General features: G+C 39.5%; 1 protein-coding gene across 1 annotated transcript in view; it reads right to left on the bottom strand.

Annotated features, from left to right (window-relative positions):
• Positions 1-23205, bottom strand: part of Nkain3 (sodium/potassium transporting ATPase interacting 3) — a 657293-nt gene that overhangs the window by 1966 nt on the left and 632122 nt on the right. The window lies entirely within an intron of this gene.

Below are 23205 nucleotides of genomic sequence, written 5' to 3'. Positions count from 1 at the left end.
AAAAAGCCTGGCAGTGTCCTTAAGATGAGATTAACATCTAAATAAATAGACCGACTAGATTATATTTTGCCCCACAGTGTGGGTGAACATCATGAGATTTGTTGAAAACCTTACCACAGAGGAACAGGGGCTTGTCTCTCTCTCTCTCCAGATCACTGGCAGCATTGACTTATCCCTTCTCTTCCATCTCCCAGCCCCCTGGGCAGATTGTAATTTTCCAGGATCCATTACAATATCAACCAATTTCTTAACAACTCTCTCCTCTCTCTTTTCTCCTCTATCCCTTCTCCCCCTCCCTGCCTCACCTTCTACTTCTCCTTCTTTTTCCTCTCTCTCTCTCTCTCTCTCTCTCTCTCTCTCTTTCTCTCTCTCTCACACTCTTTCTCTCTCCAGCAGATCCCCTCCATGTCCCCAATGTCAATTTTCTCCTCTGGCAAACAGGAGCACTACACCCTTCTGTGTTGGTCATTCTGCTGCCCCCATTTGGAGCTGGCCGTGCATATCACTTCTTTTGAATGCGACGATCTAAATGATGCGTTCATGCACAAAGTCAGCTTTGGCACAGCACCTGCGTAGCCAGCACCCAATAAAAGCTAATCGGATGGGCGTGTTAGGGCTCTCCATTTCTCTCCTGTGAAGTCTTACCTCATCTAAAACATACTCTCCTTTGACAGGAGCATGGAAACTGACCTCTGAGCACTTCTACTGGTACTCAGCGTTGCTGAGGTGTATTGGGTCACAAGAACTCAGGTGTGCTCTACCATTCCCTGTGTGCAGCTCGTGGCCACTAGTGTCACTGGTGACTCTACCCTGCTTCTCTCAGTCCTGTGAGTTTTCCCTTCCAAAATCATCGTAACCATTGTAGTAGCAATTCAGGCTGTTTCAACCAATTTCACAACCCTGTCTCTTCCATTAGCTCAATTCAGTGACTGACTCTATGGCTCAGAGTGGACTTTTCAGTTATCCTTTGAAATAGTTAAAATACCTCCAACTTTCTAAGGTTTTTTTCCCTCCCCTGCACATCCCAGGAGGCCCCTGGTCCTCTGGAGTCACCCTGCAGCATTTACTTCAGACTTCTTCTTCTCTGGAGTCTGGATGGCAAGCCACTAAGTCTAATCCTTTCCCTCTGCTTTTTAACAGGGATTTCCATGGAGAGATAAAGAGATGTGATTATAAAAATGGAATTTTGTACTTTCACACAATCTTAAGTTAGCAGGAAGAGTACAGCTTCTAAAGATTGTTTCTTGTGCGCTCACGACGCTGGTCTTGGTGAGGTGGGTATGAACTACTGTATCTAGTATGTGGGCACTAAGGATGTCATTGCATTGCCCTGCCACAGTGAAACAAACCTGACACAAGGAATTAACTGGCCCAGCGACAAAGTGTGGGGGCCAGCACAACCTGCCTAACTGCAAGAATTAGTCTACCGACTTGTCTGCTTGCTTTTAGCTTGTCTCCATCACCACAGTTCTTAATAATATTTAATATAGATTTCATATCTGCATTTCTCTAATTATCTAGAAATGTTTCATTACAGTAGATTCGTTGAGATGATAATTTACATTATATTTGACCATTATGTCTTCTCGAGCTATTTAATTATTAACAATTTCTCATATTTAATTTTTTCTTACTTTATTATGCATATCCAGATTTGACTCATTATACTACAATAGTAGATCAAGGTCAGGCCTGACTTTATCAATGGGCACTTTGTAGGTGGTGGTGTGTGTTTCTCACATGGTACATCAAAGAACACAGACTATCTTTTTTAATATTATGAGTGCATTCATTTTGAATCCTTGAAATCATGCCATCCCCTCCCGCATTGAATATGTACATAAAGTTCAGCGAGGGCTTGATAAACCCTGTTCCTAAGGCAGAGCACAAGTCCATCAGAGGACGATGATGCTAGTTCAGAGTGTCACTGGCTGCATATTCTTGGAAGACTTGCAGGAATTTCTTTTTCTATTTGTTTTCTAAAATTTTTGGCAATACAGCTGGTGTGTGCATGTGTGTGTGTGTGTGTGTGTGTGTGTGTGTGTGTGTTGTGTGTGTGTGGTCTGCCCTTTCTTCAGTTCTTTTCAATGTCTTTATATATTCATTTTTTTACAGCCTTGAAAGAGTGAGGCAGGGGAGGGGGGTGTATCAAAATCCTGACTGGAAACCCACAAAGACAGTTGACCTGGACTTTGGGATCTCACGCACTCTAGACCGACAACAGGTGGGGATTTTGCATGGGACCTAACCAGGCACTCCACATCTGGGCTACAGTTTTGTAGTCTGATCTGTTTGTGGGACCCCTGACAATGAGACCAGGATCTATCCCTAGTGCATGAGCTGGCCTTTTGAAGCCCATTCCATATGGTGGGATTCCTTGCTCAGCCTTGATGGGGGCGGGGTTGGTCCTGCCTCAACTGAATGTGCTAGGCAGGTTGGGGATAGGGTAGAAGGGGAGGAAGGTAGGAAGGGGGAACTGTAGTTGGTATGTAAAATGAATGAAATGAAAATATAAAAAAAATCCATTTTGATACGGTTGGAATCCCTGTTTTGATTTACCTGTCAATAAAAATTATGCCGCTCCAGAAAAAGAGAAAGAAATAATATTTTTAATGTGAATACAAACACAGATGGTGGAAGCAGAAGAGGATCCTTACAAACTGTCTTCTCACCTCCATATGTCTGCCATATAGAACACAAACAGTGCACACACACAGGTGTGCACTCGTGTGTGCACACACATACACACACACACACACGAGAGGGGGGAGACAGACAGACGCACAGGCAAACAAATTAAATTACTTCTAAAAATAAATGATTGTGTAGCATCGTTTATAGAATTTTAAGAATGAAGAATAACTTCATTCTTGACCTAAAGTGCCTTGTAGATTAATAGAGAAGTTAAAATGACTGTGATTAGAAATCTGAATTTGTATAGTGTCGTATGGCATTATAATTACAGCAGCACAGTTATTCCTTCAGTTTGAAAGAAAATGGCCCCCCAAGGGAGTGGCACTACTACGAGGTGTGGCCTTATAGGAGAAAGTGTATCAATGTGGGGACAGGTTTTGAGGTCTCTTTTCTCAAGCTTCAATCAATGTGACAGTCAGTTGACTTTCTGTTGCTTGCAATATGTAGGACTCTCAAGTCCGGCACCACATCAGTCTGTATGCTGCTATGCTCCCTGTCATGATGATAACAGGCTGAACCTCTGAAACTGTAAAAGCCCCCTCAATTAAAAGGTTTATATATATGAGTTGCCATGGTCCTGGTGTCTCTTCACAGGAATAGAAACCCTAACTAAGCCAGGTAAGAACTGGATTTTACAAAGTTCTAGGGGCAGAGAATGAGTTTGCATTTTACAATGTCACATGAAAGCTTGAAGGAGTCCCCAGGGATAATAGGATAGTTGACTGACCTTCACTTGCAGTGACCACTTTGAACCCTTTTACATCTGCAATGTTGGTGACAACCTTCCTGTCCAGCGAGGACAGGGGTACTCAGCCTACTATAATGATGACACTTGTACATCTAAACTCAGCATCTCACACAATGGCCACGTTTTAGCATATGCTCTTACAGTAGTCCTAACATTCATATAATCAATCAGAAAGTCACCAAATGCCAGCGCTCCCAAACCAGAGAGAGCAAGGAGCTGGGATGCAGCTATCCTTGTGCGAATAAGGCATGCATACAGGGAATCCGTGGGAGTGTGCTGCAGTTGTAGCGCCCTTGAAATGGTCCCCAAAGGTTAATATCTCTCAAAGTGTCTTCTAGTTCCAAGAACTGATGGTGGCTCTCCATGAGTGTGACTTTGTGCTCAGCAGGAAGAGTCAGTCAGCCACCACTAGGAGCAGATGTCAGTTAAGAGGATTCTGTGTGTCACAGGGGACAGAGCAAGCAGATTTTACATAGCTCAACACACTCTCTTGGTAAGTATTAAACTGCGAAAACCTATCAGGAATAAACGCAGACAGCATAAGACAGTTATCATTTATTTATCTTTAGTCTATTCTAGCCATTATTGCTCAGAGTTAGCCTCTTAAAGGTTTTTTCTTTTATTATATTTTTATTACTTAAAACAATTTTAAATTTAAATGTAGTATGATCATATTCTTCCCCTCTCCCAAGTCCTGACAGATCTTCCCTCCCTCCCTACCCACCCAATTTTAAATTCTTTCTCAAACAAAAACACAATATAACAACACAACTGCCAAATCAAGAAAGCAAAATAAAACACCCCTGAAAAGAGGAAAACAACAACAACAACAACAACAACAACAACAACAAAATCCCAAACAAAACTGTAAAGAAACAAAAGCACACAAAAATCTTTGGAGTTCATTATGTGTTGATCAACGACTCCTGAACATAAAGCCTTCCCTGAAGTGGTTGACAAGCCCAGTGTCACTCCATTGGATAAAACTGATTTTCCATCTCTCAGCAGATTTAATGTCAGTTCAGTTGTTAACATTTACCATAGTGGCTAAGGTTATGCATTCATTCATTCATTTAAAATATGATAAAATAAAATATAATAAGATAAAATAAAAAACTGTCACATCGAATTTGGGCAAGATAAACCAGCAGAAAGAAAAGAGCCCAATATCAGGCACAAGAAGGAGTAACCTACTCATCAATACACTCAAAAATCTCATTAAAAACTCTAAGCTGGAAGCCACAGTATATACACAGAGAAGCTGGTACAGGTCTGTGCAGACGCTGTGAGTGTTGCTATAGTCTCCGTGAGTTCATAGAGCTTTGTTCATGTTGTGTAAAGGGTCTTGTTTTCTTGGTGTCCTCCATCCCCTCTGGCTTTTACACACTTTCTACCTCCTCTATTGCAGGGATTCCCGGAGATCTGAGGGTCTCTGTATTTGTTCCCATCTGCTGCAGGAGGCAGATTTTCTGATGATGACTGAACAAGGCACTTATCTACGAGTATAGCAGAATGTCATTTTATGGTTACTGCTTTTTTCTTAGAACAATAGTATTTGGTTTTACCCTAGGTCCCTGGAATATCTAATCTTTGGTTATTGGTGACCCAAGCATGTCAGGTATTGATAGATTCCATCTCATGGAATGGGCCTTAGGTCAAATCAGGTATTGTTTGGTCAATCCCACAAGCTTTGCTTCAATATTTCACTAGCATATCTTGCATGTAGTACACTATTCTAATGAAGGGTCTGTGGCTGGCTTGGTGTTTACATTTACCTTTTGATAGCACGCAGGGAAAGCAGGCATGAAGGTGCCACCAAGGCATGGACTGGACATCTTCATGTTTAATGAATTGTATAGGTGCTGTCCTCAATAATGGGGCATTTCTGTCAGTTTGTGGAGAGCAACCTACAGTCTTGTCAACAGCCTGGGTTGTTGGAAAGTTCCCGAGGAGTCCCTTAGGAGAACAATTCAACTAGATGTTACCCAATCCCAATACCAGAAGCTTTGTTTGGTGACAAGAGATATTCAGTTGGAGCTCTGTCTCTACTGCTATTGGCAATTTCATCTAGATTCCCTTCATATCTATATATAATTTAGGAAGTTTCTGCTCCATTAGGTTTCCATGCTACTCTTCAAATGCCCCTTAGTTTTGGCTATCTCCCCCAATACCCCCTTTCACAACTTTTTATTCCCCCTTCTCCTCCTTTTCACTTGATACTCCCATTACAGGCCTCCCTTAAACACTTACTGTCTATTATATTTCCATTTTCTAAGAAGATCAGTCTGTTCTCTCTAGTCCCTTACTGTACACCTATCCTCTCTGCATCTCTGTAGTATAGCTTGGTTAACCCTGACCTAGCAGCTAGCATCCAAGTATAAGGGGATACAATACATACTCTGTTCGTCTTTTTGGGACTGGGTTATTTTACTCAGGATAATTTTTTCTAGCCCTATCATTTAGCCCTGGAAATAGCATGATATCACTTTTTAACAGCTGAGCAATATTCCATTATGTAAATATAACTCAATTTCTTTATACATTATTCTGTTGAAAGACATCTAGGTTGTTCCAATTTCTGGCTCTTATTAATAAAGCAGCACAAACATAGTTGAGTGTCCTTGTGGTGGGAAGAGGCATCCTTTGGACATATGCCCAAGAGTGTATTCCCATCTTGCTGTGGAAGCACCACACTGATTTCCATAGTGGCTATAACAGTTTGTGTTCCCACTCACAGTGTAAGAGAGTTCCCCTTACTCCACATCCTCTCCAACATGAGTTGCTGCTTGCATTACTGATCTTAACCATTCTGACAAGTTTAAGATGGAGTCTTAAAGTCGTCTTTATTTGCATTTTTTTGATGCTTAAGGATGCTAAATATTTTTTTAAGTGTTTCTCAGGCATTTGAGTTTCCTCTATTTAGAATTCTCTGTTTAGATCTGTACCCCCTTTTCTAATTGGGTAAAAAAGTTCTAATTTCTAGTTGTTTTCTTGATATCCAGTTTTTTGGGTTCTTTACATATTTTGACTATTAGCCCTCTAATTGATATGGAGTTGGTAAACATATTTTCCCTTTCTGTACGTTACTGCTTTGTCCAAATGATGGTATCCCTTACTATGAAGACACTTTTCAGCTTCATGATGTCCATTTACTAATTGATAATCTTAGTACCTGAATTAATTGTATTCTGTTCAGAAAGAGAAGTCCTGTGCCAATGAGTTCAAGGGTATTTCCCAATTTGTCTTCTATCAAATTCAGTATATCTGGTTTTATGTTGAGGTGTTTGATATATTTGGAGTTAAGTTTTGTGCAGGTGGGTTTATTTGGATTCTTCTCCACGTAGCCATCCAGTTTGACCAGTATTATTTGTTGAAGATGCTGCCTTTTTTCAGCATCTATTTTTGGAGTCTTTATTAAATATCAGGTGTTCATTGGTATGTGGATTTATGTCTGGGTATTCAATTGCATTGATTGGTGTATCTGTTTTTGTGCCAATACCATGCTGGTTTTATTACTATACCTTTATAGTACAACTTGAAATCAAAGATGATGACTACCTCAAACAGTTCTTTTACTATTGAGAATTGTTTTAGGTATTTTTTTGGGGGGGGTATGTGAATGGGTTTTGTAGAAAGATATTGCTTAAATTTGGTTTTAACATGAGATATCTTATTTCCTTCATCTATGGTGACTAAGGTTTTGCTGGGAATAATAGTATGGGCTGACATCTGTGGTCTCTTAGAATCTGCAGGACATCCATCCAGGAACTTCTGGTGCTTAGAGTTTCCATTGAGAAGTCAGGTGTTATCCTAAGAGTTCTGTCTTTGTTACCTGTTCTCTTTCCATTGCAGTCTTTAGTATTATTTCTTTGTTCTTTACATCTAACTTGTTCGTTATTATGTGCTGAGATGACTTTTTCTTCTGGTCCGTTCTATTGGTGTTCTATTTGCTTCTTGTACTTTGACAGGCATCTTCTTCTTTAGGTCAGGGAAACTGTCTTTCAGGATTTTGTTGAAAATATTTTTCATGCCTTTACCTGTGCTTGTTTTCCTTCCTCCACTTCTGTTATTCTTAGACTTAGTTTTCACAGTGTTCCACATTAACTGGATGTTTTATACCAGGAGTATTTTAGATGGAATAGTTTCTTTGACTGATGTATTCATTTCTTCTCTCATGTCTCCAATGTCTGAGAGTCTTCCTTTCATCTCTGTATTCTCTCGGTGCAGCTTGCCTCTGAGGTTTCTGTTTGTGTTCTTAAATTTTTAATTTTCGTATTTCCCTCATTTGGGCTTTTTAAAAAATATTGGTTCTATTTCAATTTTTAGGCTTTAGATTGTTTTATTTATTTTCTTTCAGCATTTGTGTTTTTATGGATTTCTTTAAGGGATTTATTAATTTCCTCTTTAAGGGTCTTCGTCATATGTAAAAGGCTGGCTTTTATTTGTGCTTCAGTTATATTGGAATATTCAGTTGCTGCTTTGGTAGGGTTACTGGGCTCTCCCGGAGACATATTGTCCTGGTTGTTATTGATTGTGTTTTTATGCTGGCAGGTAGGCATGTGGGATTGGGAAGATTGTAATGCGAGGTGCTGATACCTGGTCTTGCTTTTGTTGGGTGGGTATTTTATTCCTTTGACTTTTGTTTCTCCTCTGGATCTTAGATGAGTGTGGGAACTGTGTGTTGACTGTAAGAAAACCTTCTGGAGTCTTGATAGGTATGGGCAGTGGAGGGTTCTAGGCATAAGTTGTTTCTGGATATTAGGACCTGAGACTTTGAAACGAGAAAGCCTATTGGGGAGGAGGGAGATCCATAAGAGAGAGGACAGCAGGGTTTCAACCAGGATCTCCCTCATCAATTCCTTTGGAATAATGGGGGCAGAGAGTGAGGAGAGGCCACAGTAGAAGGGCTGTTAGGAGCCAGAGTCGAGTCTGGCAGGTTAGACTTAGAAGAAAGGAAGGAGTGTTGAAGATCTGTATTTATCCTACTTGCTTCTCTGGTCCGAGTGGTCTTGGCCTCCCGAGGAGTATGTGCTGGAGTTGGTGGCTTGGGAACACTAATGAGTGGTAGGAGGAGGTTTAGAGGTGGAGATCTGTGTGATTCACCGGGGATAAATGTGTGCAGGGAGGGAAGTTAGGCGGCAGTACTTTCTGCTGCAGAGCTAGGGATGAGACTGGGGGATTGGACTTGGGAAAGCAGAGGGAGAGGCGAAGATTTGCAACTAGCCTGTCTGCTTCCTTGCCCAGAGGGGCCTGCAGGTTCCCAAGGGAGTTCCTGCTGGAGTTGTCGGGGGTAGGGGTGAGAAAAAGCAATGAGTCTGGGAGGGAGATGAAGAGGGGAAGATCTTTGGGATCCACTAGAGATGAGGTAGGAGGGCATCATCAGCAGTATTCTGCTGCAGAGTTGGGATGAGACCGGGGATTTGATTTGGTGGAGTAGAAGGAAAGGAGAAAGTCTGACTTTATCCTACCTGCTTCCCTGACTGGAGTGGGAACAGCTGTTTTTAAACAAGGATGTGGAAATCCACTGTTCCATTTTCTTACCCATCTACCCCACCCCAGGCAACTTATGATTGTGTACCTGACTTGATTTACTGACTATAACTCAATCAAAACTCTAAATACAAAACCATCTTGTATGGAGACAACTTACAAAAGGTACCATTACTAACAGAAAAGTGATGTTCTCAGGAAACAGCAAATAGATGTGTTCATTTGGCATCTGTTGCAAGCCATCACAGGTGAGTTTCTGAGCTTCCTATATAGCTAGGCACTCCGAAACAAACAAACAAACAATCAAACAACCAAAAAAAAAATGAAATGAAAAAAAGAAAAAAAACAGGCAAAGAATATATTAACTATATTAGCATACAGGAACATTAGACTTAGAGGCAATCATGACCACTCAATCAGTAGTGGCCACAGAACATGTAACAATTTTTGTGAAGAAAAATTAGTCTTCAGCAAAGGCAATCAGACAAGTCAAGATACTGCAGAAAAGTCAAGCTCTCATTTGGAAGTCTTAGGAGAAGATTGCTTAACAGTGGCAGGCGAGTTCGGAATCAGCGGTCTCATCAGATCTCACTAAGCTATGGCTGCAGGGTGCCTTCCTCTTGGAGCCCCTCATGGAATCTGATCTAGCGCTGCTGTGGCTCTGCAGCCCTGTTCTGGAACTTGACTGCTATCTTTTATTTGATAGACTGCCTTGGTCTAATTACTTTTATGTGAAGAATTATGGCTATGTGGGACTTAAATTCTTGCTACCCAGATGCTGCTTTTTGAATGGAAATGCATGAGTCATGATTTTGACACACTTGAATGTAGCCACTCATCATGTTCTCTGAAATCCCATCTCACAAGTGTACGTGTTTTATGCTCTGCTGTTTTCCTTCTCAAAGGTAAATTCGCTTTTGTTAGCCCTTTCTCCTTGCTTTCGTTATTGCCTGCAATGTGTAAATGTCCCTTCAAAGCCCAGCTAGCCTCTAGAACACTTGGCTTGGTGCTCTTAGGTGAAAACTTGCTCTTTGCTTTCACGGGAAGTAGAGTCCCTTGTGAGCTATGGTCAGAGAGGTCCAGGTAGAGCTCTCTCTGGGATGAGAATGCGATTGTTCCCTCACTGTCAGCTATGGCAAGACTATGTACTCCAACATAAGCCAACTCTGACCTTTGTCCCATATTGGTGGACCACACTAAGAAGACAATCATTGAAAGTATTTCATGTGTATGCATGTAATAGGCATGTGTGTATGCATTCATATGTGTGTGGGTGCTCATACACATGTGAGCATATGTTGCAGAACATTAGAGGTCAACATTATATGTCTTCCTCAAGCACCTATCATCCATCCATGTATGTATGTATGTATGTATCTATCTATCTATCTATCTATCTATCTATCTATCTATCTATCATCTATCTATGAAACAGAGTCTCACTCTGTAGCCATTGCTGGACTTGAATTCACAGAAATTTCCTCCTGTCTTTGCCTCCTTGGTGCTGGGACTAAAGGTATGTGCTACCAAATTTGACCTCTCTCTTATTTTTTAAGACGGGGTTCATTATTGAACCTGGAGTTCATAGATTTACTTAGACTGTATGATCAGGAATCTTTGGGGAACTTCCTGTCTCCACCTTCTCTTCATTAGGGTTAGGGATTGGTCATGCTTCCACGGCAGCCATTTTAAACAGGTGCTAGAGGCCAAACTCAGATATGCATGACTGCATGGCATGAACTTTAATTATTTCCACTACTGAAAGTATTTAGACATAGCTGTAGGCATGTCTAAACAGTTTAGAGAGTGGTGATAGAAAGAGTATAATGAAGGAGGTAAGGGCACAGCAATTGCTGAGCTTGCTTGAACCCTGCCAAGAACTGCCAAGATTTCTGCTCCACCAAGGCATCTAGTACCTTCTTCCTTGCAGATTTTCTCATCTTATGTGAGTAGAATGTCCGACACCAGATCAGAGAGTCATGCAGTTTTTGATCTTGCCCTCTAGAGTCCAACTTCTTACACTGCGGGTTGCCTACAGTAACTACTGGCTATTAGACTTCCTACAGCATACAGGGGCTACATACATTATGATGTGTCACTGAATTTGGGAATCATAAATAATTTGGTAAGAGTAAAAGGATTCTGAATGCACAGTGAGCAAAAGCTAATTCAACATTGAATGTGTAATGAATGTGGGGGCCTTTCTGGCAGCAATCACCTGGGTTGCATCACAAGACTCCTTATGGCTTACTTCTGAAACGTAATATGCACACTTTACACAGTGTGTATAAGCATGTTATGTAATACCAACACCTTCTGGCTGAAACATGCAGCTCAGACTATTGCAAACTATGAGTTGCTGTGCTTTTGTGGTATAAGTCTTCTGCTGTCACAGAAACACATGATTGAACTACAGACAACAGAGACTTAATATTTTCTTACTGCCATTATCTAGTATGCAAGTGTTAAATTAGCATATCTTTGATAGGCTTGTGTTTGAATGTTTAGCTTTAAAAATTGCTGTTTTAATTTCTGTTTTGCATTTTGTAAAAGGCCATAAAATGAATTTTGATTTTGGATTAGAACAGAATTTCCAGCAATTTCTGAAATGTTCCTAAGCATACTTCTACTATTTTTATTATGTATTTAATCCAATTGGTGCTATAGGGGAACAAAACTAGGCGGGGAAAAACTACAATTGGCGTCCTCTGTAAGAATGAATTATAAAATCAAAAGCAATAAACTCTGAAAGATAGTGAAGATTCTCTACAATCTGTGCACTAAATTATTCAGCAAAAATTTAATTGTAAGAATGTAAAAATAAACAAAATGTCCATCTCACTTTGCTACACAAATTTGTTCTATCTTTAATGGTAAAATGATATATGCCAAATTATCTTTTATAATTTTTTACAACTAAGTGTTTGATTTGTATATCTATCCAATGTATCTACAGACTGTGGTGTCATATGAAATTTTTATTGAGTGAAAAATGGTTGGAAGCAAAGAATGTTTAGTAAAACCCTGCTCTAAATATTTATGGGTAATCAAATCAGTTTCCATATGAGGGGCATTCTCTGGCTTCCTCATCCTTTCTTTTAGGTTCATGATAAAATTGAGAGAAAGGTCCAGAGATTTTCCATTGTTACGTGACCTTTGCCATTGTCAACTGCCATAAGAAGGTGGCTGTATTGGTTATAATTGCTAAACTTACACTGGTACATCACTGTACCCAAAGTTCATACTTCACATTGAAGTATGTTTTGTGAATTTGGAAAAAGACATATAATGTCTTGTAATGTAGTATCATTCAAAACAAGTTCTGCCACCAAAACCTTATCTAATCTCTTTCTCTCCATCCTCTGGTCTGTGCACTGTCTTCCATTAGTGAGTCTCTATGGTCATGTGTTCAGACTCAAACACTTCACAAAGCCTTTTCTGTCATCTGCCTTCTCTCACTTAACAATATACAATTACATTTTTATGAGTGATAGCCATTTCTCTTGACTGTTGAATACTATTATGCTGCCGTTATTTCTGCAGCTTATGCATCCTTTTACCTATTATAGGACATGGTGGTTTCTTCCAAGTGTGGGCCATTCTGAGTAAAGCGCCAATAAACATCATGTGCAGACTTTTGTGTGAACCAAATTTTTCCACTCTTTTGAGGAACTATCTTCAAAAATATCCTGGTAGGTCATGAGGAAGGAGTATGCTGGGTTTTGTGAGAGACTTCCAAACTGTCTTGCAAAGCAGTAGTCTTTGTTCCTTTTATAAATCCCATACCCTCCTCTCTGTGTCCCTTCCTAGGGAAGCCTTTCTCTATTAAAGAAAACATCTATTTTACTTTGGGAGAAACATTTTGTAAACAGACATTGCACTTTCGCTTCCCAGCTGCCCAGACCCGAATAATCACATAGAAACTATACTAATTACAAAACTGTTTGGCCCATGGCTCAGGTGTATTCCTAGCTAGCTCTTACATCTTAAATCAGCCCATTTCTATTAATCGATGTATTGCCATGAGGCATCTTTCTCCTTTGGCTGCTACATGGCATCTCTTTGACTATACCTACTCTCTCTATTACATATTCTTGGGGGGATATTGTTTTCAGTTCACCTTTTTAAAATGTAGGTCTCCTTTTCTGGGTGATCAGCTTTAGAGGCCAACACTCAGTTACTATTTATCTTTTTATCTCTGGCTCCCAGGGAAGTGAGTGGTTTAGAACATTGTAGTTAATCAATTAATGATTATAAATTGAATTAAACTTATTAATTAATCAGTGGGACTTGATATCATTACTGTGAATAGAAAGAGAACAAAAAGCCAACTCCATACGTAAACTACAACATCCCATCATAACTGGTCTCTGTTATATATGTTCACAAAACTGAGGAAATTGATGCTGATTCATGGAAGTGGTGTTTTCCTGTAGAGTTGTACAGTGTTACCTATGAGTGAGCTGTCAGCTTTTATCAATCCCTCTTCAATAGAAAGGCACCTGTTCATGTACACATGTCTGAGGATATGCAGGGATTCTTGATTCCCTCAATGAAGGACCTTCCTCATGACATCTGGCTTTATACTCCATGTAGACTAAAGAGGCTTAATGGAAGTTTAAAATCAACTGAGCATTCTCTCTCCTTTCACCAAGTTAGTACAGAAACCTGGCGTTTTCGCCAAGCTGGTGTGTGTGTGTGTGTGTGTGTGTGTGTGTGTGTGTGTGTATGCCTGCACACTCACACATTCTATGGTATCAATTTAGCTTTGTGCATTGCAATCTAATATAAAAGGCCTTAGTAAAGGAAATAAAACATCTGACAGATGCTCTCTGGATCAGTGCTGAAACATTGGCATACTGGGGAGGAACAGATACTGATTTTTTTCAATTGTTCTATGCACAGTGATTTCAATTCAGCTTAGTTGGATCTTCCAGATTCCCACACCCCTTCACAGATGAAAGGCACCCCATATTCACATGACGGGATAATAAGCATAATGTGTCAAAGTAGAGCCTTGTTCTGTAGCTTTCTGCAGCCTGTAATTTGTGCTGATGCTCCACTCAAGTGGTGCAGGTCCAGTAGTGAATAAGGACAGTGAGGAAACCTCCTAAGGAGAGAGAGGGCTTGATCAAAACTGGCTAGGTGATCTTAAGAGGATGTTATGTGTTCTTGATTTACAGAGATGCAGAGAACATAAAAGGAAGTCACTTGCCCCAGGACATGCCACATGCACCTTGAGAGATGAACGGGTCTTTAATAATCCATTCTTTAACGTCCCAGATAAAGGAGATTCTATTAACAACATTAATCAATTATAGTTCTTAATGACCTCCCTAAAACACTCTCTTACACAGCAGCATTTTTACACTGCAATTTCTCTGTAGAGTTATTTTTTTTATGGTAAGATGAAAGAGTCCATTAATCATCCTCTTATCTTATAAAAAACATATGAAGGTTTTCCCAGACATCACCAGGAATTGTCTTAGTTCTCTTTCCTTTTCCAGTGTACTCAACATCCTAGTAATTTTCATAACTTCTGCCAAGCTACTCAACTCACAAATACCAACTTTTGGAGGACCTCATTTGTGATGGTTTAAAAACAAATGTAATGAGAGGATGCCTGGTCTTGGGATGTTATATAGTTCCATTGGGATTTACATTAAGAACTCTAAACTTATTTAAATGCCTATCAGATGATGGGCAAAGTGCTGACTTGAATGGTGTGTGAGTTACAATTGCTTTAGCTAATTCTTTACAGGCTACTTAGGATCTCAGTCTCCAGAGGAAGTGCAGTTCTGAGAAGTAACCAATGTGCCAATACAATGTCAGTGAAGTCCTTCTATGTGTCTGCACACCAGAGGTGGCTTCATGGTGTGTATTCTCCGTTACCATGAAATTATGTAAGGTTGGGCTGAACACACAGGAAGTTCATCTGAATACATCTACTCATTCAGGCTAGGTGACCCCCTCATTACCCAGCGATGAAGCCAGCTCCTCAACTTACTAAGAATGAGACTTTGAGAAAGCTCCTTAATTCTTTATTGAGCTCAGTTTCCTTACTCATAAAATGGGAATATTAATTCATCTATATTAATATACTTTTCATGATAATTAAATGAGACAGTGCAGACAGCATAGTTAGCAAACAGCAGCTGCTATTTTATATGCTTGTCTATTTTCCCCTTAACATTTCCCAAGAGTGAAGTCACTGGGCATCTTTATTTTCTGAGTGATTTATCAATCCAATGACCAAGATTCCTTCTGAATCTGAAACTGGAAAATCCCTAAGAGGGCATTTTGTTGGTCACTTTCCCCATGTATCTTATGAATGTAGAAAATTTATTCCTGAGTTTAAAAAAATTATAAAGAGCACAGGGTATAAATAAAAATTAGAAGGACTTGTAACAGGGTCCCAGACCTTAGTAGGCCTCCAGACCTTAGCACAACCGATTCCATGATTAAAATAACATCCAAGCTGTAAAACTCATCATGTAGACAGCACCACCTGCCAAAACTAAAACAAAGGCCTAACTCATCAAAATCCATAGTTCTGGGAGTATCTATAAATGTACTAACCTTGAGTTTTGGCTTCTGGATAACTGTTCTTGTTAACTGAAGTATATTTTTTTATGCTTAAATCTCAACCTGAGAAAGGCTCAGGGCTATACTAGATTCCTAAACACACAGCATAGTTATCAGCAGGCTAATAAATTCTTTCTATTGTTTTAAAGGCATGTCCGAGCAGTCTTCTCTGGTGAAGAGCCCACAGCAACAATGACTCAAGTGAACTGTGCTTACTGAAGATGACCCCCTTCACTGATCCATCTTCCTCCCATGAAGCCACAGAAGAGATGACGTAAGTCTCAGACATGGTAAGGAAGGTACCTGGATTCTGTCACTCTGGACTCTACTCTGCTGTGCTGAACAGAGAGACTCATTCAGTCCCCACTTCTGAAGGATAAATAATCATGTTTTCCCACATGGAATCAATCCACAGCTGATAAGAAAAATTAGACAAGAACATCATTTTAGAAGCACATGCCTCATCATCTATAGCAAATCCCTTCTGGAATGAGGAATAATGACATCGGGTTACATGGGAAAGATTGTTTTAATATGAGTGAAAATTAAAGCAGTGAAGAGCCGAAGGTCCAAAGTACCCCAGGGTTGGTTAGTTTAGTCCAGGTTAGATGGGTTAATATTTCGCACACCATCACGCCTCTACTTACAGGTTTAACAGGCTTTAACTCAACATGATCCTGGCAGTGGGAGTGCGCGTCTAGTCCACCTATGAAGTCAACTGAAATACAGCAGCCCAAGTTGGATCAGTGTGTAAATGAAAATGCACGAAACACTGACTTTTAAAGTAGGCTATATACGCATAAGACCAAAAAATATCATTTCCTACAAAGTGGAAGAAGTGAATTAAAAAAAAGTGCTAAAAAAACATTAGGGAGATTTTCAGAAGCACACAAATAACCTGAGCTTTTAGGACCTGAAAAATTACAGTGCTATTGATTCTGGCAAAAAAAAACAAGTGTGGTCATCTGAAGTATTATAAGGTATGAAATAATATGTTTGTCTCCTTATAACTCGAAACACATGCTTTCTCTTTTGGGTAACAAGACTTGCTTTTCACCTTCCTTCTTAAGAACACTCGCTCCATCATTAAAACCACCCTGGGGAAGCCCGCAACCTGTCTCCATGCCTCTGTCTTAAAGCTACTCTTTTTTTTTTTTTTTTTTTTTTTTTTGGTTTTTCGAGACAGGGTTTCTCTGTGGTTTTGGAGCCTATCCTGGAACTAGCTCTTGTAGACCAGGCTGGTCTCGAACTCACAGAGATCCGCCTGCCTCTGCCTCCCGAGTGCTGGAACAAGCATTTGTCTTTTGCAAAGGACACCATAAGGCTCTGTCTGGAGTCTCTAGAGGCGTGGTGAGTTTTGTAATCACTTTTGAAATTTTTTTCTACATTACTCTCCTTTTACCGCAAATTCATGTCTTCTATTGTTTTTTTTCACTGAAAAATATTACTTTAAACCAGTGGCTTTTAACCTGTGGGTCACAAACCCTTTAGGGACTGAACATCAGATATCCTGTGTATCAGATATTTACCTTCTGATTCACAACACTAGCAGAATTACATTTATGAAGTAGCAACAAAATAACTTTATGGTTGGGGTCAGCACAACATGAGGAACTGTACTAAAGGGTTGCAGCATTAGGAAGGGCGAGAACCACTAAACTAACGTTTGGTTGTGTAGCAGTGGTTTAGTAACAGGTACAAAGACACAGAAGGGCACTGGGCTCTCAGGGACAGGAATATGAGTGTGTGTGCACATGCAGTAAGATCCACAGTATGCCAACAATATCACAGTTCAGTTCGAGACAGGCATTCTGGAGCTATGGTTGACACATAGATGGATTAGCTCAGAGGTTCTACTGAACTCTTCACTAGCTGGTAACTGGTGACTTACTCTACTTCCTCTCAGTAGCTGAAGCAAGCCCAGGACAAGCAAATTCTCATCAGCTCAACAGACAGATATGAGCCTGTGGGTGTCTAGCAACTAAATGGCAAGAAGCATCTTTAAGAAGCTCCCTGGTTGACAAGAGAGCCAGAGGCCATCTTTTTTTCTGTCAGGTCCACAGGACACCACCTTAAGGGGAGAAGTGAGGAGAGGCAGCCTGTCTGAGACCCTGAAAACTTTTTTTCTCAGAGTGTGAGAAAAGCATTGAAGTGTCAGTTTGGATTAAGCATTATGAGAAAGTTAATAAAATATTTGGCCTCATATCTTTGAATCTCTGTGTAGAATTATAGAAAGAAGAAATTATAATTAAAATTGAGTGACTGGACTTATAGGGCACTTTTCAAAAGTAAAGAGGGTATGAAAATACACAAAATTTATAAATAACTTTAATAATGTATAAATAATAAAAATAGTCTGACTTGAAAACTATATTCAAAATTGAACCATTAGATGGTATATATCTACATACATCAAAGTAAACTCAGATTTTGACATTACAATATAATATTAAAAGAGTCATTATTTTCCATATAAATCTATCATTTTAAATCTGTTCCTTAATTATCTCTGTTGTTGGTATATCATATCATTGATATTTTGAGAAAAAATTTTCAATATTAAATATGCAATTTTTATAAATCTATTTACTGTCCTCTCTAAAGTTTCTTTGTAGGATTAGTATGTTTGAATTAAAAATTAAAAACATCTTATTTATATTTTTGTATTTATTTTATATATATTCATGCGTGCATCATGTGACTGCAGGAGTCACAGAGGTAAGAAGAGCTGTCTAATCTCCTGGAGCTGGAATTACAGATGGTTGTGCGATGCTATGTAGGTGCTCTGTCCCGAACCAAGGTCCTCTGTGAGAGCAATGAGTACCCTTAACTGCTTAGCTGTGTCTCCAGTCACATTCTATTTTAAAATTTATTTATGTGTGTGTGCTAGTTTGAATAGGTAGGATCCCCAAAGACTCATGCGTTTGAATGTTTGGCCCATAAGAAGTGGCACTATTAGAAAGTATGGCCTTGTTGGAGTAGGTGTGGCCTGGTTGGAGGCAGTGTGTCACTGTAGGGGCAGGTTTTGAGCTTACATAAGCTTAAGCTACAAGCAGTGGGTTCACAGTCTCCTTATGCTTCCTGCAGACCAAGATGTGGAACTCATAGCTCCTCTACAGCCCCATGTCTGCCTGCACACCATCATGCTTCCTGTTGTGATAACAATGGATTAAACCTCTCAAATTGTAAGCCAGCCCCAACTAAATGTTTTCCTTTATAAGAGTTGCTGTGGTTATGGTGTCTCTTCACAGTAATAAAAATACATGTGCTTGGCACATGTGTAGAGGTTAGAGGACCACTGCAGGAGTTGGTCCTCTCCTACCATGTGGGTTCTGGGGATGCAACTCAGGCCATTAGGCTTGTCAGGATGCATCTTTCCCTGCTGATCCATCTCACTGGCCTAGGGTTAGTAAACTTGAAAGTAATACTGAAGTGAATCTGGAAGTCAAAATGTTTTTAGTGGGGAAATAGCCTTCTAGTACTCTGGGAAATATGTAGCAAATTGGTTAAACTGAAGATATGTGTAAGATATTTTAGTCCATCCAAACTGCCTAGGCTCCCACAAAACCAGTACGTGCAGTAGGATCAAAAACCCATTGCCATTTGTTCTTGAGTTCTCAGTAGTCCTCATTGTCTGCTATGTTCAGAGAGTCCGGTTTATCCCATGCTTTTTCAGATCCAGGCCACCTGGCTTTGGTGAGTTCCCTATAGAACATCCCCATTGTCTCAGTGTGTGGGTGCACCCCTCGCAGTCCTGAGTTCCTTGCTCGTGCTCTCTCTCCTTCTGGTCCTGATTTGGACCTTGGATGCTCACCTTACTAGACCTGGATGGAGGTGGGTGGTCCTTGGACTTCCCACAGGGCAGGGAACCCTGATTGCTCTTTGGGCTGACGAGGGAGGGGGACTTGATTGGGGGAGAGGGAGGGAAATGGGAGGCAGTGGCGGGGAAAAGACAGAAATCTTAAATAATAAATAAATAAATAAATAAATAAAAAGATATTTTCGTCCAACTTGGGTGGTGGTAGTGCATGCCTTTAATCCCAGCACTCAGGGGGCAGAGGCGGATGGATCTCTGTGAGTTCGAGGCCAGCCTGGTCTACAAGAGCTAGTTCCAGGACAGGCTCCAAATCTACAAAGAAACCATATCTCAAGAAACAGAAAAACAAAACAAAACAAAAGATATTTCAGTCCAAATACTTTTCTAGGATCTGGTTATTGTATCTTTCTCTTAGTATCATGTATATTATATTTTTCTTTGGAAAAAATTTTTAAGACAAAACCATAAATAGTATCTACTCATGATGGGTTTTATCCGGTAAATACGACACAAAATTTTAGGTCTCTGATCAATTTATGTTTATTTTGGTAAAAAATGTAAACTTGGACAACTGAAACAGGAACTTTATCAAAAGTATTTTCGAGGCAAAAATATTTCAAAGGGAAATTAAAAAATGAAAAGTCCAATCTTGTGTAACACTTGAACATTTATTAAATCTCTTTAGTTTGGCAAGGACAAAGTTTAATAGTTTCTTTTTCATAAGCCTCTATTTATTGCAATTTACTAAAATCTCCAAAAACAAATGCTTGATATTTTGTTTGTTGAATAATATACTTAAAAAGTTTAAACTAATTTTCCCTGTAATAAAATGAAAACACAGTGATTTATAAATCACTTCACAACTCTTATATGAGACAGTTTCAATTGCAAGGTAGTCCTCCAAAGTCTGGTCACTGAAGAGAAGGAAGAAGAAAACATTTATTCTTCTTATAAGAAATCAAAGAGGTAGGCCTTTGGTTGGGGAGGTCCCTGGCAAAGGAGGAGCTGGGTCATATTCCTGACGACCCTTCTGAGGGGTGAGAGGGATCTTGGCCCCCGGCAGGAACCAGGAAACAGAGCGAGGGCATTTTGTAAGAGGAGCCCCTGGCCAGCAGGGAAACCTGAACCAGTTTTAACAGACCCCTTAGATAGTATCAATAGGAGGAGATGGGCAGGCACCAAGGCAAGAATTCACCCAATAATCTGAAAAACAGCACGAAAACACCAGAAACCAATGATCTTACAACAGAAGGTCTTCAACACCCTAACACAGAAGAAGTGGAAAAAATTGACTTTATGAAAGCAATAGAGTCCCTTAAACAACATGTGAAAAATGCCCTTATAGAAATGGATGAGAAGTATAACCAAAAATTTGAAGAAATGAGTAAATACGTACATAATACCCTGGGAAACCAAGAAAGAATGATCAAACAGGTAATGGAAAAAGTTCAAGAATTGAAAACTGAAATGGAAGCAAGGAAGAAAACACAAACTGAGGACCAGCTGGATATGGAAAATCTAGATCAACGAGCAGAGCCTACAGAAAAAAGCATAATCAATAGAATACAAGAAATAGAAGAAAGAATCTCAGATTCTGAGGACACCATAGAGAAAATAAATGCAATGATCAAAGAAAATTGCAAAGCCAACAAATTCTCATCACAAAACATTTAGGAATTATGGGACACAATAAAAAGACCAAACCTAAGAATAATAGGAATAGAAGAAGGAGAAGAGTCACAGCTCAAAGGCCCAGAAAATATTTTTAACAAAATTATGGAAGAAAACTTTCCCAACATAAAGAAAGATATTCCTTTGAATATTCAAGAAGCATACAGAACACCAAACAGACTGGATCAAAGAAAAACATCCCCTCGCCATATAATAATCAAAACACAAAATATACAGGTTAAAGAAAGAATACTAAGAGCTGCAAAGGAAAAAGGCCAAGTAACTTATAAAGGTAAACCGATCAGACTTACACCTGATTTCTCTATGGAAACAATGAAAGCCAGAAGGTCCTGGATAGAAGTACTGCAGAAGCTAAGAGACCATGGATGCAAGCCCAGACTACTATACCCAGCCAAACTTTCGTTCACTATAAATGGAGAAAACAAGACATTCGGATAAGAACAAATTTAAACAATACGTAGCCACGAATCCAGCCCTACAGAAAGTAATAGAAGGAAAATCGCAACCCAAGGAATCCAACATTGCCAACACTGCCTACAATAACTGAGGCATCTATCTAGCGACCCTTCACCAGCACAACTCAAAGAAGGGAGACACACAAATTCTACTTCCAAAGACAATAAGATTATCTGGAGTAAACAACCACTGGTCATTAATATGACTTAATATTAGTGGTCTCAATTCACCTATAAAAAGGCACAGGCTAAGAGATTGGATACGAAAACAGGATCCAACATTGTGCTTTTTGCAAGAAACACATCTCAACCACAAAGACAGGCATCTACTCAGAGTAAAGGGTTGGGAAAAGGTCTTTCAAGCAAATGGACCTAAGAAAAAAAGCAGGTGTGGCCATATTAATTTCTAACAAAACTGACTTCAAACTAAAATCAATCAGAAGAGATAGAGATGGATACTTTATATTCATAACAGGAACAATTCGTCAGGATGACGTCTCAATCCTGAATATCTACGCCCCTAATATAAAAGCACCCACTTATGTAAAAGAAATATTACTAAAACTCAAGGCAGACATCAAACCACACACATTAGTAGTAGTAGACTTCAATACACCTCTCTCAGCAATGGACAGGTCAATCAGACAGAAACCTAATAGAGAAGTAAGAGAACTACTGGAGGTAATGAAGCAAATGGACTTAACAGACATCTATAGAACATTCCACCCAAATAGGAAAGAATATACCTTCTTCTCTGCAGCTCATGGAACCTTCTCGAAAATTGACCACATACTCAGAAACAAAGGAAACCTCCACAGATACAAAAAAAAAATATCAGTGTCCACCTGTGTCTTATCAGATCAATACGGATTAAAGTTAGAATTCAACAACAATCCTACCTCCAGAAAGCCAACAAACTCATGGAAACTGAACAGTCAACTACTGAACCACACCTGGGTCAAGGAAGAAATCAAGAAAGAAATTAAAGTCTTCCTTGAATTTAATGAAAATAAAGGGACAACATACTCAAACCTATGGGATACTATGAAAGCAGTGCTAAGAGGAAAGTTCATAGCACTAAGTGCCCTCTTAAAGAAAACAGAGAAAGCATACATCAGAGACTTAACAGCACACCTGAAAGCTTTAGAAAAAAAAGAAGCAGACATGCCCAGGAGGAGTAGAAGACTGGAAATAATCAAACTGAGGGTGGAAAACAACAAAATAGAAACACAGAAAACAATCCAAAGAATCAATGAAACAAAAAGTGGGTTCTTGGAGAAAATCAACAAGATCGACAAACCCCTATCCAAACTAATTAAATGACAGAGAGAGAACACGCAAATAAATAAGATCAGAAATGAAAAGGGGGACATAACCACAGACACAGAGGAAATTCAGAGACTCATTAGATCTTACTACAAAAGCCTGTATGCCACAAAACTAGAAAATGCAAAAGAAATGGACATTTTTTTAGATAAGTACCTTATACCAAAGCTAAACCAAGACCAGGTGAAGGATCTAAATAGACCTATTAGTCGCGAAGAACTAGAAACCGTTATCAAAAACCTCCCTACCAAAAAAAGCCGAGGACCAGATGGTTTCAATGCAGAATTCTACCAGAACTTCCAAGAAGAGCTAATATCTATACTCCTTAATGTATTTCACAATATAGAAACAGAAGAGTCATTACCAAATTCCTTTTATGAAGCTACAGTTACCTTGAT

The sequence above is a fragment of the Microtus oregoni genome, unplaced genomic scaffold (assembly GCF_018167655.1).
Source record: "Microtus oregoni isolate MIOR12 unplaced genomic scaffold, Mior012 000017F_ref0000208, whole genome shotgun sequence".
Taxonomy (NCBI): domain Eukaryota; kingdom Metazoa; phylum Chordata; class Mammalia; order Rodentia; family Cricetidae; genus Microtus; species Microtus oregoni.
Note: the sequence above shows the minus strand (reverse complement) of the source record. Positions and strands in the feature narration are given on the sequence as shown.